The sequence below is a fragment of the Somniosus microcephalus genome, chromosome 16, assembly GCF_052327205.1.
Source record: "Somniosus microcephalus isolate GS21.2 chromosome 16, FLI_Smic_1.0, whole genome shotgun sequence".
NCBI lineage: Eukaryota > Metazoa > Chordata > Chondrichthyes > Squaliformes > Somniosidae > Somniosus > Somniosus microcephalus.
This window is the reverse complement of record NC_141002.1, coordinates 92,463,240-92,478,267: the sequence shown is the minus strand read 5'-3', so window position 1 is coordinate 92,478,267 and position 15,028 is coordinate 92,463,240. Positions and strand designations below refer to the sequence as shown.

Genomic DNA, 15,028 nt, shown 5'->3' with positions numbered 1-15,028 from the left:
CGTAGTCACCGTTGTAATGTAGGAAATGCGGCAGCCAATTTGCACACAGCAAGCTCCCACAAACAGCAATGAGATAAATGACCGGATCATCTGTTTTTAGTGATGTTGATTGAGGGATAAATATTGGCCCAGGACACCGGGGATAACTCCCCCTGCTCTTCTTCGAAAGAGCGCCATGGGATCTTTTATGTCCACCTGAGAGCAGGCAGGGCCTCGGTTTAACGTCTCGTCCCAAAGACGGCACCTCCGACAGTGCAGCACTCCCTCAGCACTGCACTGGAGTGTCAGCCTAGATTTTTGTGCTCAAGTCCTTGGAGTGAGACTCGAACCCACAACCTTCTGACTCAGAGGCGAGGGTGCTACCCACTGAACTTACCCACTTAGTAAAACATACGAACAATGACGGATAGGTAAAGACCCTCTGGTCCATCCAGCCTGTCCCATACAATGGCGATACCTTGTGTATCACAACATATACTCCCCACCCCAAACCATGTGTTCTCCTGGGAAGGGCAAAAAAAAGATAAAAAACCCAGACCAATTTGGGGGAAAAAATCTGGGAAATTCCTCTCTGACCCACCTAGGCGATCGAAACTAGTCCAGGAGATCTCTCTGGCCCTGAATTCCCTGCAGTGCCGGCCTTCTGTAAGAAGTGATCTCCGCCCCAGCCAGAAACAGGTCCAGCTCTCGCTTTAAGGGATTCAGAGAATCAGCGTCCACCACACGAGACGGCAGCCTGTTCCAGAGGTCCACTATTCTCTGGGAAAAGAACCACCTCCTGACATCTAACCTAGATCTGGCCTTATACAACTTAAATTTGTGACCCCCCTTGTCCTGCCTAACCTATTTAATTGAAATAAACTGTCAGCTGGAACACAATCTATTCTCATCATTATCTTATAAACCTCAATCAGATCTCCCTCAAGTCTATGCTTCTCTAAGGTATAAAGTCCCAACTCTTTTAGCCTATCTTGATAACTAAGATGCTTTAGACTGGGAATTAGTCTAGTGGCCCTCCTCTGCACCCTTTCCAAAGCCTCAAAACTTCCCAAGGCACTTCACAGGAGCGTTATCAAACAAAATTTGACACCGAGCCACATAAGGAGATAGCAGGACAGGCAACCAAACGCTTGGTCAAAGAGGCAGGTTGTAAGAGCATCTTAAACAAGGAAAGAGAGAGGTAGTGACATGGAGAGGTTCAGGGAGGGAATTCCAGAGCTTAGGGCCCAGGCAGCTGAAGGCACGGCCGCCAATGGTGGAGCGATTCAAATTTGGGATGCGCAAGAGGACAGAATTGGAGGAGCGCAGAGATCTCGTAAGGTTGTAGGGCTGGAGGAGGTTACAGAGATAGGGAGGGGCGAGGCCATTGAAGGATTCGAAAACAAGAATGAGAATTTTAAAATTGAGGCGTTGCCGGTCCGGTATTGGACTACACTCTGACATAACAACAGAAAATGCTGGAAAAACTCAGCAGGCCAGGCAACATCCGTGGAGAGAAATTAGAGTCGACGTTTCGGGTCGACGTTTTGCTATCGTACACTCTGACACATGTTTTCTACGATTAGCTTTGGTAATTGCTGCTCTGTATTGGTTGGACCTGTTTAGCACGAAGCCTCCTAGGTCTCTTTCAGCTTCCCCTTCAACACTTATTATGGAATCATACAAAACAGGAGGTCGTCATTCGACCCACCGTGCTTGTGCCGGCTCTTTGAAAGACCTATCCAATTAGTCCCACTCTCCTGCTCTCCCTCCGCAGCTCTGCAAACCTTTCCTTTTCCAGTATTTATCCACTTCCCTTTTGAAAGTTACTATTGAATCTGCTTCCGCCATCCTTTATATTGCCTAATTTCCCTTCCTATTTCAAGTCAGGACCTGCGGAATTAGTGATTCCTTTTGTTTCCCTGCCCCTCCCCCCCTAAATCTATTATGTATTCAAATTCTGTAAATGTTTCATCGAAAATTTTCTGGTGAACTTTGCTCCCATGGGAAAACCTACGACAGTACCTGCAACAGTATGGTACTGTGGTAGGAACTTTCAGTGCTAAGGGTGTCACACCTCGCTTGTCACAGGTGTCAGACATAGTAGCGACTATTTGAAGATATACATGTGGTCAGTTTGTTAAACTGTTCTTAGTCGCTTAGTGAGCTGCGAGGAGGACGTAAAGAGGCTGGAGAGAGATATAGACAGGTTGACTGAGTGGGCAAGAACATGGCAAATGGAATACAATGTGGGGGAGTGGGAAGCTATCCACTTTGGTAGGAAAAACTAAAAAGCAGAATATTTTTTGAATGGAGAGAGACTGGGAAATGTTTGCACTCAGAGGGACTTGGGTGTCCTTGTACATGAATCACTGAAAGTTAACATGCAGGTACAGCAAGCAATTAGGAAAGCAAATTAGCTTTTGTTACAAAGGGATTAGGGTATAAGAGTAAAGACATCTTACTACAATTATACAGGGCATTGGTGAGGCCACACCTGGAGTACTGTGTACAGTTCTGGTCTCCTTACCTAAGGAAAGACATACTTGCCTTGGAGGGAGTGCAACGAAGGTTCACTAGACTGGTTCCTGGGATGAGGGGATTGCTCTATGAGGAGAGATTGAGTAGACTAGGCCTATATTCCTTAGAGTTTAGAAGAATGAGAGGGGATCTAATTGAAACATATACAATTCTTAAGGGGTCAAAGTCACAGAATAAGGGGTCGGCCATTTATGACTGAGATGCAGAGAAATTTCTTCACTCAAAGGGTTGTGAATCTTTGGAATTCTCTACCCGAGAGTGTTGTGGTTGCTCAGTCATTGAGTATATTCAAGACAGAGGTTGTTAATTTTTTGGGAACGAAGGGAATTAAGGGATATGGGGATGGCGCGGGAAGGTGGAGTTGAGGTAGAAGATCAGCCATGATCTTATTGAATGGCGGAGCAGGCTCGAGGGGCCAAATGGCCGACTCCTGCTCCTAATTCTTATGTTCTTACGTCTGTTGGTTCTGTAGAAAGATTCTTAGTTGTGTTTTGTGATCCTTATTTTTTTTAACTTTTAACATGAATTTATTACTTTATATTGAAGCTTGCTTCTCTCCTCTCAACTTGTGTGGTTTCAATATGGTTTTTGTGTGTGTACATTTGTAGAAAATGAATATATTTTTCTTTGTGGATAAAAATTTATTAAAAAGAGATATTTATTTGAAAACTTTCTCCTGTTTTCTTTTCCATCTGTTTTTATTTAGATCTGGGCTGTGCGTGGCATTCATACAGCGCTGAGCTCAGTCAGCCGGATAAATGAAAAGTTAATTTTAGTATTGAGGACATAAATACTTGAATTCTTGTCTGTTTAGGATGTCTGGAGACTAGTTTAGTGCCTGTTTTGGAGGTTATTTTTGCGGATTGTGTCCCGTCTTTAAAATTTTTGTCTTATAAAAAGGGAAGATATTTCCTGCGTTGGTCTCCTGAACTAGTTTCGATCATCTAAGTGGGCCGGAGAGGAATTACCCAGATGCTTTTTCCCTTAATTGGCCACAGGTCTTTATTTGGTCTCTCCCGGGAGATTCCATGGCAGTTGGTGAGTAGGGGGGGGGGGGGGGGGGGGGGCGTCTAAACACGATACTTCGGGCATCACAGCTGTGCGGGGGACAGGCTTGATGGACCAGATGGTCTTTTCCTGCCCGTCATTTTTGTTCGTTCGTATGGCGGGCACGTCGGTGAGTATTGTAAAATCGGGCAGCTCCGAGGCAAAAGAAGCCACTGATTCCACCCCCCATTTCATTTAGTGGAATGCATGGACTCATACCCAGGAAAACCTTCCATATATCAAAATAAATTGTGTTTGGTGTCCAAGCCTCAATTTAATGGGTTTCTGAGGGGAGGAACTTATTCCTGTAGATCTTTTTTTGACTTGTGGTGGTTGTTGATGTGGTGGACTGTTGCTTGGCAGATTCCATTGTTTTCTTGGCCCCGTTTTGTGTCTTCTTCCTGCTGCTCCCCTACCCTCCCCCAACCCTAGAAATAAGGTGCTGCACCCTGGTAGCCCTCTGGACGTTGGCTTCCTCCTCCGCTGTCCAGCTGGGTGGGACTGCTCTCGCCTGGTTCCATTCCTCATAGCCAGAGAATCTCCTGCAACAGCCAACCATGGCCTCGCCCCACCCTATCTCTGTAACCTCCTGCACCCCCACTGAGATCGCGGCGCTCCTCCAATTCTGGCCTCTTGCGCATCCCCAATTTTCATCGCTCCACCATTGGCGGCCGTGCCTTCAGCTGCCTGGATCCTAAGCTCTGGAATTCTCTCCCTAAACCTCTCCGCCTCTCTCCTCCTTTAAGTTACTCCATAAAACCCACCTCTTTGACCAAGCTTTTGGTCACCTGTCCTAATATCTCCTTGTGCGACTCGGTGTCAAATTTTGTCTGATAATCGCCCCTGTGAAGTGCCGTGGGACATTTTTTTTTTACTACATTAAAGGCGCTAGATAAATGCAAGTTGTTGTTCATGCCTCTTGGGTCGGGGTTCTGAAAGGCCACAGCCTCGCACTTCACACACACACACAGTTCAAATGGGACGCAGTGCATCACAGCGAGGAACATTCCATTCAGCTCCAACTTTCTTTCTATTTGCTGACTGTGCTAGGGGACAGGCAAACATTTAGCACGAGACAGGCAGGAGAAACATGAATCAGGAAGGGCTGCTGGTAACAGATCCAGTGGGGGCAATAGAAACAATAAAATAAGGGAGTAGGACACCATCCAAGCACTGAGCGAGAGTGGTTGAACCTGGTGTTAATTCCCACCGTTTCCGCAAGCTGAAACGATTGGCCCCTCACCCTTTCTCCAGCACCCTTTCCTTCCCTTCCCCCCCCCCCCCGCTCAACCTTCGCTGTTTCTCGCCCCCCCATCCTCCTCACGTAGTTCAACCTTGCCCCTCTTCCACCCGGCCTCTAATCCCACTCCATCTTCTGACCTCCCCTCGCGTCCAACCCTCCCCCAACTTTCTCCCCCTCTCTCTTGACCTTCTCCCGCCTTCCCGCCCAGCTCAGAATGCGACCACCGAGCCAAGTTGACTTGTAGAAACAGTAATACGAAATGGTCTTGACTTGGCATATTTTGGACTTTGCGCTTAGAAGGCGAGGTTTGCCAATCTTGACCTGATCGTTCTTGGAAGACGAAACAGAAGAAAACTGATGGGGGAAGGGTGGCGAGAGATGGGCGGCGGTGCGAGAAGCAGAAAGAGAAAACAGCCAATGGGCTTAATTCTTGCGTCACATGTCATGACCAATGTTCCCTGTAATTTTTTTTGGGTGCGCGGCCCCTTGAAGGGTCTGCGCGGCCCATTCACAGTTTCATACATACGCAAAACTTAACATCGAAAAAGCCGGGTCCCAGGCTGCGCGGGACTGACACGAGTTAGCACGGCCACGTGGCTTAGCGGGAACGTTGGTCATGACGCTTTCTGATCAAATCACTGGCGGCATTAAAGTTATTCGTGGAAATGGGGAGTTAAAATGGAGGTGGGGGGGGGGGGGTGAAGTGAATGTAAATGCGTAACTGGCTCGTCAGAAGTTAAACTTTATGACTTGTCAAACAGCATCAACCAAACTCAGGACATGTATTTAGTTTACAGGGAGACAAAGTGGTAAAACACTTGCTAAGGTTAATTGAGAAAGCACATCACAGTCCTATTTCAAAACCAGCATTTGCTATAAATTCCTGCGAATGAACTGCTGTGACTGGATGTGTCCAGAAAGGTCCATTCTACAAAATTAGCCTCAAATATTTCTGACACCCACAGCTTGCCACATGACATGCAGGATCAAATTACCAGCAATATATTAGTTACAGATGAGATCTGGCTGGCATTCTGTTTTGCCCCAGTAAATATTTAATGGTAGCCATCCATCTGAATCCAGCTTTTCATTGACAATTGTGCTGCAGCCAACTTGCTCTTACCGTCCAGCACCAGCCCAACAATACAAGGTTGGGATTCTAGTCCCAGTAGTCGAATGTTCCAAGCAAATTTGATATGATTTGACAGGCAGACCATTTATTATTAGGAGGAATGAAAGGAAGAAGAAAGGACTCCCAATTATGTAACACCCTTCACAACTGCAGGACGTCCCAAAGCGCTTTACAGCCAATGAAGTACTTTTGAAATGTAGTCACTATTGTACTGTACAAATCTTTTGGAGAATTTCCATTAGGTTGTGTGTGTGATATGTATATATATGTGTGTAATGTGTGTGTGTAATGTGTGTGTGTAATGTATGTGTCTGTGTGTGTGTGTGTGTGTGTGTGTGTGTTTTTGTTAATTCATTCATGGGATGTGGGCGTCGCTGGCAAGGCCAGCATTTATTGCCCATCCCTAGTTGCCTTTGAGAAGGTGGTGGTGAGCCGCCTTCTTGAACCGCTGCAGTCTGTGCAGTGAAGGTACTCCCACTGTTAGGGAGGGAGTTCCAGGACTTTAACCCAGCGACGATGAAGGATCGGCAATATATTTCCAAGTCAAGATGGTGTGTGACTTGGAGGTGGTGTTCCCACGCGCCTGCTGCCCTTTTCCTTCCAGGTGGAAGAGGTCGCGGGTTTGGAAGGTGCCGTCAAAGAAGCCTTGGCGAGTTGCTGCAGTGCATCTTGTTGACGGTACACACTGCAGCCACGGTGTGCCGGTGGTGGAGGGAGTGAATGTCTAGGGTGGTGGATGGGGTGCCGATCAAGTGGGCTGTTTGTCCTGGGTGGTGTCGAGCTTAGAGTGTTGTTGGAGCTGCACTCATCCAGGCAAGTGGACAGTATTCCATCACTGTGTGCGACTGTGTGCGTGCGTGCGTGTGCGTGTACCACTCAGATCCTAATATTTATTCAGCCGTATTCATGGGGCAGGCTGTTCCTCCTCCGCCATGGACCGATCTTGCAGGCAACCAGCTGTGTAGAATGATTCAACCTTGCTTTAGATGGCATTACCATCATCAAATCCCCCACCATCAACATCCTGGGGGTCACCATTGACCAGAAACTTAACTGGACCAGCCACATAAATACTGTGGCAACAAGAGCAGGTCAGAGGCTAGGTATTCTGCAGCGAGTGTCACACCTCCTGACTCCCCAAAGCCTTTCTACCATCTAAAAGGCACAAGTAAGGAGTGTGATGGAATAATCTCCACTTGCCTGGATGAGTGCAGCTCCAACAACACTCAAGAAGCTCGACACCATCCCGGAAAAAGCAGCCCGCTTGATTGGCACCCCACCCACCACCTTAAACATTCACTCCCTCCACCACCGGCGTACCGTGACTGCAGTGTGTACAATCTACAAGGTGCACTGCAGCAACTCGCCAAGGCTTCTTCGGCAGCACCTCCCAAACCCGCGACCTCTTCCACCTAGAAGGACAAGGGCAGCAGGTGCATGGGAACACCACCACCTCCAAGTCACACATCATCGTGACTTAGAAGTATATTGGCCGATCCTTCATCGTCACTGGGTCAAAATCCTGGAACTCCCTCCTTAACAGCACTGTGGGAGCACCTTCACCACACGGACTGCAGTGGTTCACCACCACCTTCTCAAGGGAAATTAGGGATGGGCAATAAATGCTGGCCTTGCCAGTGACGCTCACACCCCCCCCCCCCAAAAAAAATACCCCAACAGGGAATTGTCTCACTAGCCACTATCAATACGTGGAGGATGACGCAAAGTCCAGCAATTTGTAGACCATTGTTTGTGCTGCACTCTTGCCCTTTCAGAATTCCACTATTTATTGTTGATCAGAAACTTGTGGGCTAAACACTTCAGCCTAGTCATCTCAGTTGACCCAAGGACTGAACATGCAAAACGTATACATGGCACTGATACTTGTGCAAGATCAGACTCATGGGATAACATTTCGCAGTGCCCATGGGATCCATGTCGGGCAGAACTACAAGATGACCATACAAATGTGCCCTCAATATGGGCACAACCGTGAAAATTCTGCATTCCCATCACACAAATACATTCAAGGGGATGGGGATCATCCGCCTAGGGACACTGTTTATGTAGTTTGTTGACCGAGGCAGCCAGATCTGTATTATGTCTCGTAGAAATTAAATTTCACACAATATTCTGATTCGCAAACAAAGGCTTAAGTTCCCCATCTCCCTCCCCCCATGTAACAATGTGTGAAACTGGAGGTCCTCCATTTTATTGAACATAAGAAATAGGAGGAGTTGGCTATACGTCCCCTCGAGCCTGCCATTCAATAAGATCATGGCTGATCTTCAACCTCAACTCCACTTTCCTGCACTCTCCCCATATCCTTGGATTCCCCCAGAGTCCAAAAATCTATCGACCTCTGTCTTGAATATACTCAACGACTGAGCATTCACAGCTCTCTGGGGTAGAGAATTCCAAAGATTCACAACCCTTCGAGTGAAGACATTTCTCCTCATCTCAGTCTTAAACGGCTGACCCCTTTATCCCAAGACTGTGCCCCCTGGTTCTGGATTCTCCAGCCAGGGAAAACACCCTCTCAGCATCTACCCTGTCAAGCCCTCTAAGAATTACATACGTTTCAATGAGATCACCTCTCATTCTTCTAAACTTCAGAGAATATAGGCCCGTTCCACTCAATCTCTCCTCATAGGACAACCCTCTCATCCCAGGAAGATCCAGGCAACTGGCTAAATCAGCGGCTGGCCGTGCGTGGGAAACATTAACGGCTACGGACAAAACCCAAAATTGCAGTTCTGAGCACAGATGAAGATGGGAGGCCGACATGCGCCTCTGTGCAAAAATGCTCCTGAAGCTAAACAGGGGAAGGAAGAAACAAAATACGCTGCGATTTAAAGCGCTAAACAAAACATATTTCGCTTCATAAATTATATACACAGTGGGCTTCCAGCACAGCAGTCTTTGTTGAATCTGTGAAATGTAAACACTCTTTGCTCTATTTTATTTGGGAAGCCTCAAACTTGCTGAACTTGGATGGGAAAATATTTGTTGAGGGGAATTAATCAACTGGGTAAGCATATTGGCCATCGCCAGCACCGGGAACCAGCGGAGCTTTTTGCTACTTAAAATAAACAATGAAAGTCATGGTGCCGTTAGATACAAGAGAGAGAGAGAGAGAGAGAGAGAGAGTGTGCGCGTTTGAAACACACTCTTGTAAACCTCTTTTGCTTCGGAATTTATGGATCTGATCCAGCAGCTCTGGAATGCACGATCGCTGCTCATCAGCTGTGTTTGACAACTAGCACAGGAACACTAGTCCAGTGTGTGTACGTGTTTAGGAGGAGGAGGAGGGGAGGTCTCCCCTTTGCATGTTTAATAGCAGCATTCATGAAAATCACCCCAGGCTAGCGCTATTTCTGCAGTTTGCGAATAACCAGCAACACTATATATAATATAAATATATATATTTTATTTTTATATATATATATATATATATTCCACAACTGGTACTTGCAAGGGAATTGCCAGAAAGCAGCATTTTAACACAAAAGTTTTTGACCAGATACCATCAATTTTAAAGGCACACAAATCCACGATTAATAATAACAATTAACGAATCTAGCAGGTCAGGTCGATAAAGGTGTTTAAGGGATACTTTCCTTGATTAGCCGAGGCATAGAGCACAAGAGCGGGGAGGTTATGCTTCAACTGTATAAAACACTAGTTAGGCCGCAGCTAGAACACCGTGTGCAGTTCTGGTCACCACATTACAGGAAGGATGGGATTGCACTAGAGAGGGTACAGAGGAGATTTACGAGGATGTTGCCAGGACTGGGGAATTTTAGCTATGAGGAAAGATCAGATAGACTGGGGTTGTTTTCTTTGGAACAGAGGAGGCCGAGGGAAGATTTAATTGAGGTGTATAAAATGATGAGGGGCCTCATTAGAGTGGATAGGAAGGACCTATTTCCATTAGCAGAGAGGTCAATAACCAGGGGGCATAGATTTAAAGTAATTGGTAGAAGGATTAGTGGGGAGATGAGGAAAAATGTTTTCACCCAGAGGGTGGTGGGGGTCTGGAACTCACTGCCTGAAAGGGTGGTAGAGGCAGAAACCCTCATCGTATTTAAAAAGTACTTGGATATGCGCTTGAAGTGCCGTAACCCACAGGGCTACGGACCAAGCGCTGGAAAGTGGGATTGGGCTGGAGAGCTTTTCTTTCGACCAGCGCAGACACGATGGGCTCGATTTTGCCAGTGTGGGCAGGCTGGGGCATGTCAGGTGGGATTCGTGTCAGGACCCCGACTCCGAAGTGAAGTGTTGAAAAATTGCGATTTTCCCCTAATTAGGCAATTGATTTCCAGCGTGTGGGAACCCCTGGCCCAATGATGCTTTTCATACAGAAAGTCGCCTCTGATGAGGTCATCAATGCTGCTGGATTTAAGGCCTGTAAGCAGCCTTGCTTCTTCTGGAGACTGGAAACGCTTTGGACATTGTATGAAGGACTTAATTTACCGACCATGTCCACCAGCAAGCAAAAGTGTGCACCTCGCTTTGATGAGCCCTCCCTCCAAGCTCTGGTGCAGGGAGCAAGATCTAATAAGGAGCTGCTCTTCCCTGCCTCAGGGAGGAAAAAGCCACCCCAGCAGACTAAAGCTGTGTGGCTGCAAGTGGCCCAGGAGGTCAACTCCATCTCGATGAGCCGCAGAACCTGGCTGCACTGCAGGAAGAGGTTTCATGACCTTCTCCGCACAGGAAAAGTGAGTATGACTTCCCCATCGCCTCTCCTCACCAGCACTCTGCTTTGCCAACCTCTTCCTCCACATTCCACTTGACACTTACATCCCTGCACCCTTACCCAGTGCCTCTCTCTCTAGGGTCACATTCACTTAACTATTCGACCATGCAGCCCTCACACTCTATCACTGTGATGCAATGACAACTTACAACACACCGGGAGGGCCCTTTGTCTCCTTCTAAGCATCTATGCTATGGATTCTCTACACTTACTCCTTTATTCTCACTCAAACTCCACTTGTGTCCCTCATTGCAGGAAAAGAGCGCCCACAATAAGAGGGAAAGAGCCATGACAGGAGGAGGCCACCCTCAGTAGCCCAGCTCACCACCTGGGAGGAGGCAGCCCTGGAAATCGCTGGGATCAAGGAGGATTCCTAAGTGGGGGACAGACAGACAGGTGCATCACAGCAAGCTGGTGACAGAATAGTTAGGCATCTCTCTCATTGACATTGCATGAGTCACTGATAATGAATCTGATGCTCTAACAGATTGACTTATGATCATCTGCACTATTCAATGTTCATGTAACCTTGACCTCACACCTCTAACTCTTTCCTTTACTCCCCCACAGGACCATCAAAAGCCCCCATCCCCACTGTCCAGGAGGAAGAGCCTGAGTTTCCAGACTCCTCAGAGGAAGCTGCAACCTCTGAGGGCGCAGCGTCAGCAGAATTCAGCGCACCCAGCACCAGCGCAGACACTCACACCTCGGTGGGACCTTCGTGAGATAGAGTAATGTTGGCACCTGGTGCATCACAGCTCACAAGTGAGCATCAGCAGATGGTGAAGACAGGGACAGCAATGGAGAGTCCTTGTCGGAGGGCGCAGGACTCTGCCAGCTCGGCTCAGCTGCATGTTGACCCTGTGCCTCCGGGTCCATCCAGAAGGAGAGCAGTGCTGGAACTCCAGAAACAGGTGCAGGAGTCTCTGGCAAGTTTTGTCTCCAGGGTCGCTGCAAGTGTGGAGCGAATGGAGAAGTCCATCGCGAACATGAGCAGAGCCTTTGTGGAGGCATTGGCGCATGAACGCATCACCACAGAAAGGATGGCAACCTCCGTGGAAAGGATGGCTACGGTAGAGGAGAGGATGGCTATGGCCATGGAGGAGCTAAGTCACCGGAGTGTTGAAAACATGGTCATTGTTCAGAATAAACTGGCATCTTTTGAGGAGCGATGGTCAGCTATTGAGCATGGAAGACCTTGAGTAGGATTTCCAGTGCAGAAATGGGTCCTCATGGCCTCCCTGAAAGCCACTTGCTAGCTCTGAAGTGGGGCTGACCCATGAGAGGGATGTTGGTGGCAGACAAGTGGGGGCTCCTCTCCAAGCACTCTCACGACCATGCCACTGCAAAGCCCTCGGTCAGAGCCCCACCAGAGTCCTCAACCAACTGAGGTGGGCGTCTCATCCCCTGCACAGCCGCAGGAGCAGCAGACTGTTGCCGAGCCCTCACAGGTTCGCAACCCCAGAGGACGGCCGCCAAAGGTGTCGAGACAGGAGCAGCAAGAAAGTGTGCAAGGGGCCTCCACATCTGCTGAAGCCACAGGGGAAGCACCACGTAGGAGCACGTGTAACAGGAAGATAATGCACAAGTAGTCACAAGGGTAGTCACTTGGGTGTTATGTTGTGTTTATTTTTGAAATGCCATCAGTTGCTTGTTGTGATAAAAATTCTGATGGCAAACTGTTGAAGTTGTGGCGTGTGTCATCTCGCAAATGGGACTTCCACAGTGAGGGCTTAGGGCGACTTGCAATTGTCAGTATGGTGGTCAGAGTGATAAGAATCGCAGGTTTTTGTCCATTGTTGATGCTCTGATAAGAAGGTGCGAGGCCAAAGTGTTTGATTGTGCAGGCTAAGCAAATCTGGCCAAGATGAGTGCGTCCCTTGCATTCCGGGCAGCAATCTGGCACCTTCTGGCCTGTGCAGCTTCAGGTGGGTGAGCAGCAGCTTGGCACTCCTGTTGTTGCTCCTGCTGTTGGTGCTGCTGTTGTTCAGGATTCTGCTGCTGCCGCGGCTGGTCTTCGTCCGAATGTGATGTCCAGGAGGAAAGGAAATAAATGGTTCCCATGCTTCTGGTATATACCTCAGTTGAGGAAGTGCTCAGTCAAGGTGGGGAGAGGGGTTTCCCAGGAGGTCACATGGAGATGGGTGTCAGGCACCAAACTTCCACAACAATGAGTAGGCCGCTAAAAGTTCCCCCAGACCGGAGACAACAAAGTTCTGCCACCTGCAAATGATGATTACTGAAAGCTCCTTTTTAATGGTGGAGCTGCAGCTGTTAGTAAGCCATCCACTTATGAGGCCGCCAGGATTACCTGACGTGTTCCAGAGGAGGCGTGTAGGATGGGGGAAATGTCTAAAAATCAGAAAGGCCTCTCAAAATTGGATTATAGAGGCAATTCAGTGGTTGATAAGGGCCTTAAGGGCCTATCCCGCCTCTTGGAGGCAGGATGGAAACGGGGTCTGAAACCCCGATTCTGGGAAAATTGCTCGGAGGCGGGATCGGAGTAAAATCGAGCCCAATGGGTCAAATGGCTTTCTTCTGTGCCATAGGTTTCCATGATATAATCCTACTGTGGACACTGTTGCTGCTCATTAAAGAGTTAGTAGGTACAATCAAGGATTACTGGGGGAACTGTGAGGTATATATGTATTACAAAATTGCAAACCCATTCATAAGAACATAGGAGCAGGAGAAGGCCATTCAGCCCCTCAAGCCTGTTCCGCCATTCAATTAGATCTGTACCTCAACTCATTTCCCCACCTTTGCTCCATATTCCTCAATACCCTTAACCAACAAAAATCTAGCGATCTTAGTCTTGAAAATTTCAATTGACTCAGCATTTTAGATTCCAGATTTCCACTACCCTTTGTTGTGGAAAAAGTGCTTCCTGATTTCATTCCTAGATGGCTTAGCTCTAGTTTTAAGATTACACCCCCTCGTTCTTGGATTTCCCCCACCAGATAGTTTCTCTCTATCTACCCGATCAAACCTCTTTATCAATTTAAACACCGTCCCACCCCCCCACCATTGGTTGTCTGACACGTCAATCCTCGTGGCAATTGGTTAATGATGGCGCCTATAATACCCACAATGCTTGGCTCTCCCGAAACTGCTCTATCTATCGCGTTGCTTTGCCAGTTAGAGTGTGCGTGCACTAGGGCCACATTGCATCCTGGGCGAGTTGTGTCAGCCATGGCTCAGTGGGCAGCACCCTCGCCTCTGAGTCAGAAGGTTGTGGGTTCAAATCCCCACTCCAGGGACTTGAGCACAAAAATCCAGGCTGACACTCCAGTGCAGTGCTGAGGGAGCGCTGCACTGTCCGAGGTGCCGTCTTTCGGATGAGACGTTAAACTGTGGCCCCGTCTGCTCTCTCAGGTGGACGGAAAAGATCCCACGGCATTATTTCGAAGAGGAGCAGGGGAGTTATCCCCGGTGTCCTGGCCAATATTTATCCCTCAATCAACATAACAAAAACAGATTATCGGATCATCACATTGCTGTTTGCGGGAGCTTGCTGTGCGCAAGTTGGCTGCCGCGTTTCCTACATTACAACAGTGACTACACTTCAAAAAGTACTTCATTGGCAGTAAAGCGCTTCAAGACGTCCGGTGGTCGTGAAAGGCGCTGTAGAAATGCAAGTCTTTCTTTTTCTTTTATTGTTTTTTAATGAGCCCAGCCTCCCAGGTTTGCTTGCGGCAGAGTCCGGGAGACTAATCTTTAAATCTGGGAGACTCCAACACAATCCGGGATGGTTGCCAACCCTCCTGCACACTGGAGCCCTGTGTCACCAGGAGGATTGCATTTTTGAACTGATATAAAAAGTAAGTATTGTACAAAAAATGATACGGGATTTTAGTACATTTTTTAGTATGGTGGCTCAGTTACTGGACTAGTAAACCATCTTCTCAAGGGCAATTAGGGATGGGCACTAAATGCAGGCCTAGCCAGCGACGCCCACATCCCATCAATGAATAAAAAAATAAAAAAACCTGGACTAATAATCCCGAGAACGTGAGTTCAAATCCCATCATAGCATGTTTGCCTACATAACATTGACCGCACTTCCAAAATAGTGCAGTGGCTGCAAATTGCTTTGGGATCTATTGAGGACATGGTAAAGCTCCATAAAAATGCAAGTTCTTTCTCATTTTCAAAATAATTTTTAAAAAAAACCTAAATACAGCTCAAAGATTTGTATGGGGTGCCTATCTCGGATCACCAACTTTGTCAAAGAAATTGCATCTTTAAATAAATGTCACACATATTCTTCATCCTCCCCAAAAAAACCACATTCAGAATATTCAAGCCACCCAGCTCGAATCGAATG

At 47.6% G+C, this 15,028-nt stretch overlaps 1 protein-coding gene across 6 annotated transcripts in view; it reads right to left on the bottom strand.

Annotated features, from left to right (window-relative positions):
- Nucleotides 1–15,028, bottom strand: part of srgap1a (SLIT-ROBO Rho GTPase activating protein 1a) — a 290,700-nt gene that overhangs the window by 36,830 nt on the left and 238,842 nt on the right. The gene's annotated exons all lie outside the window — the stretch shown is intronic.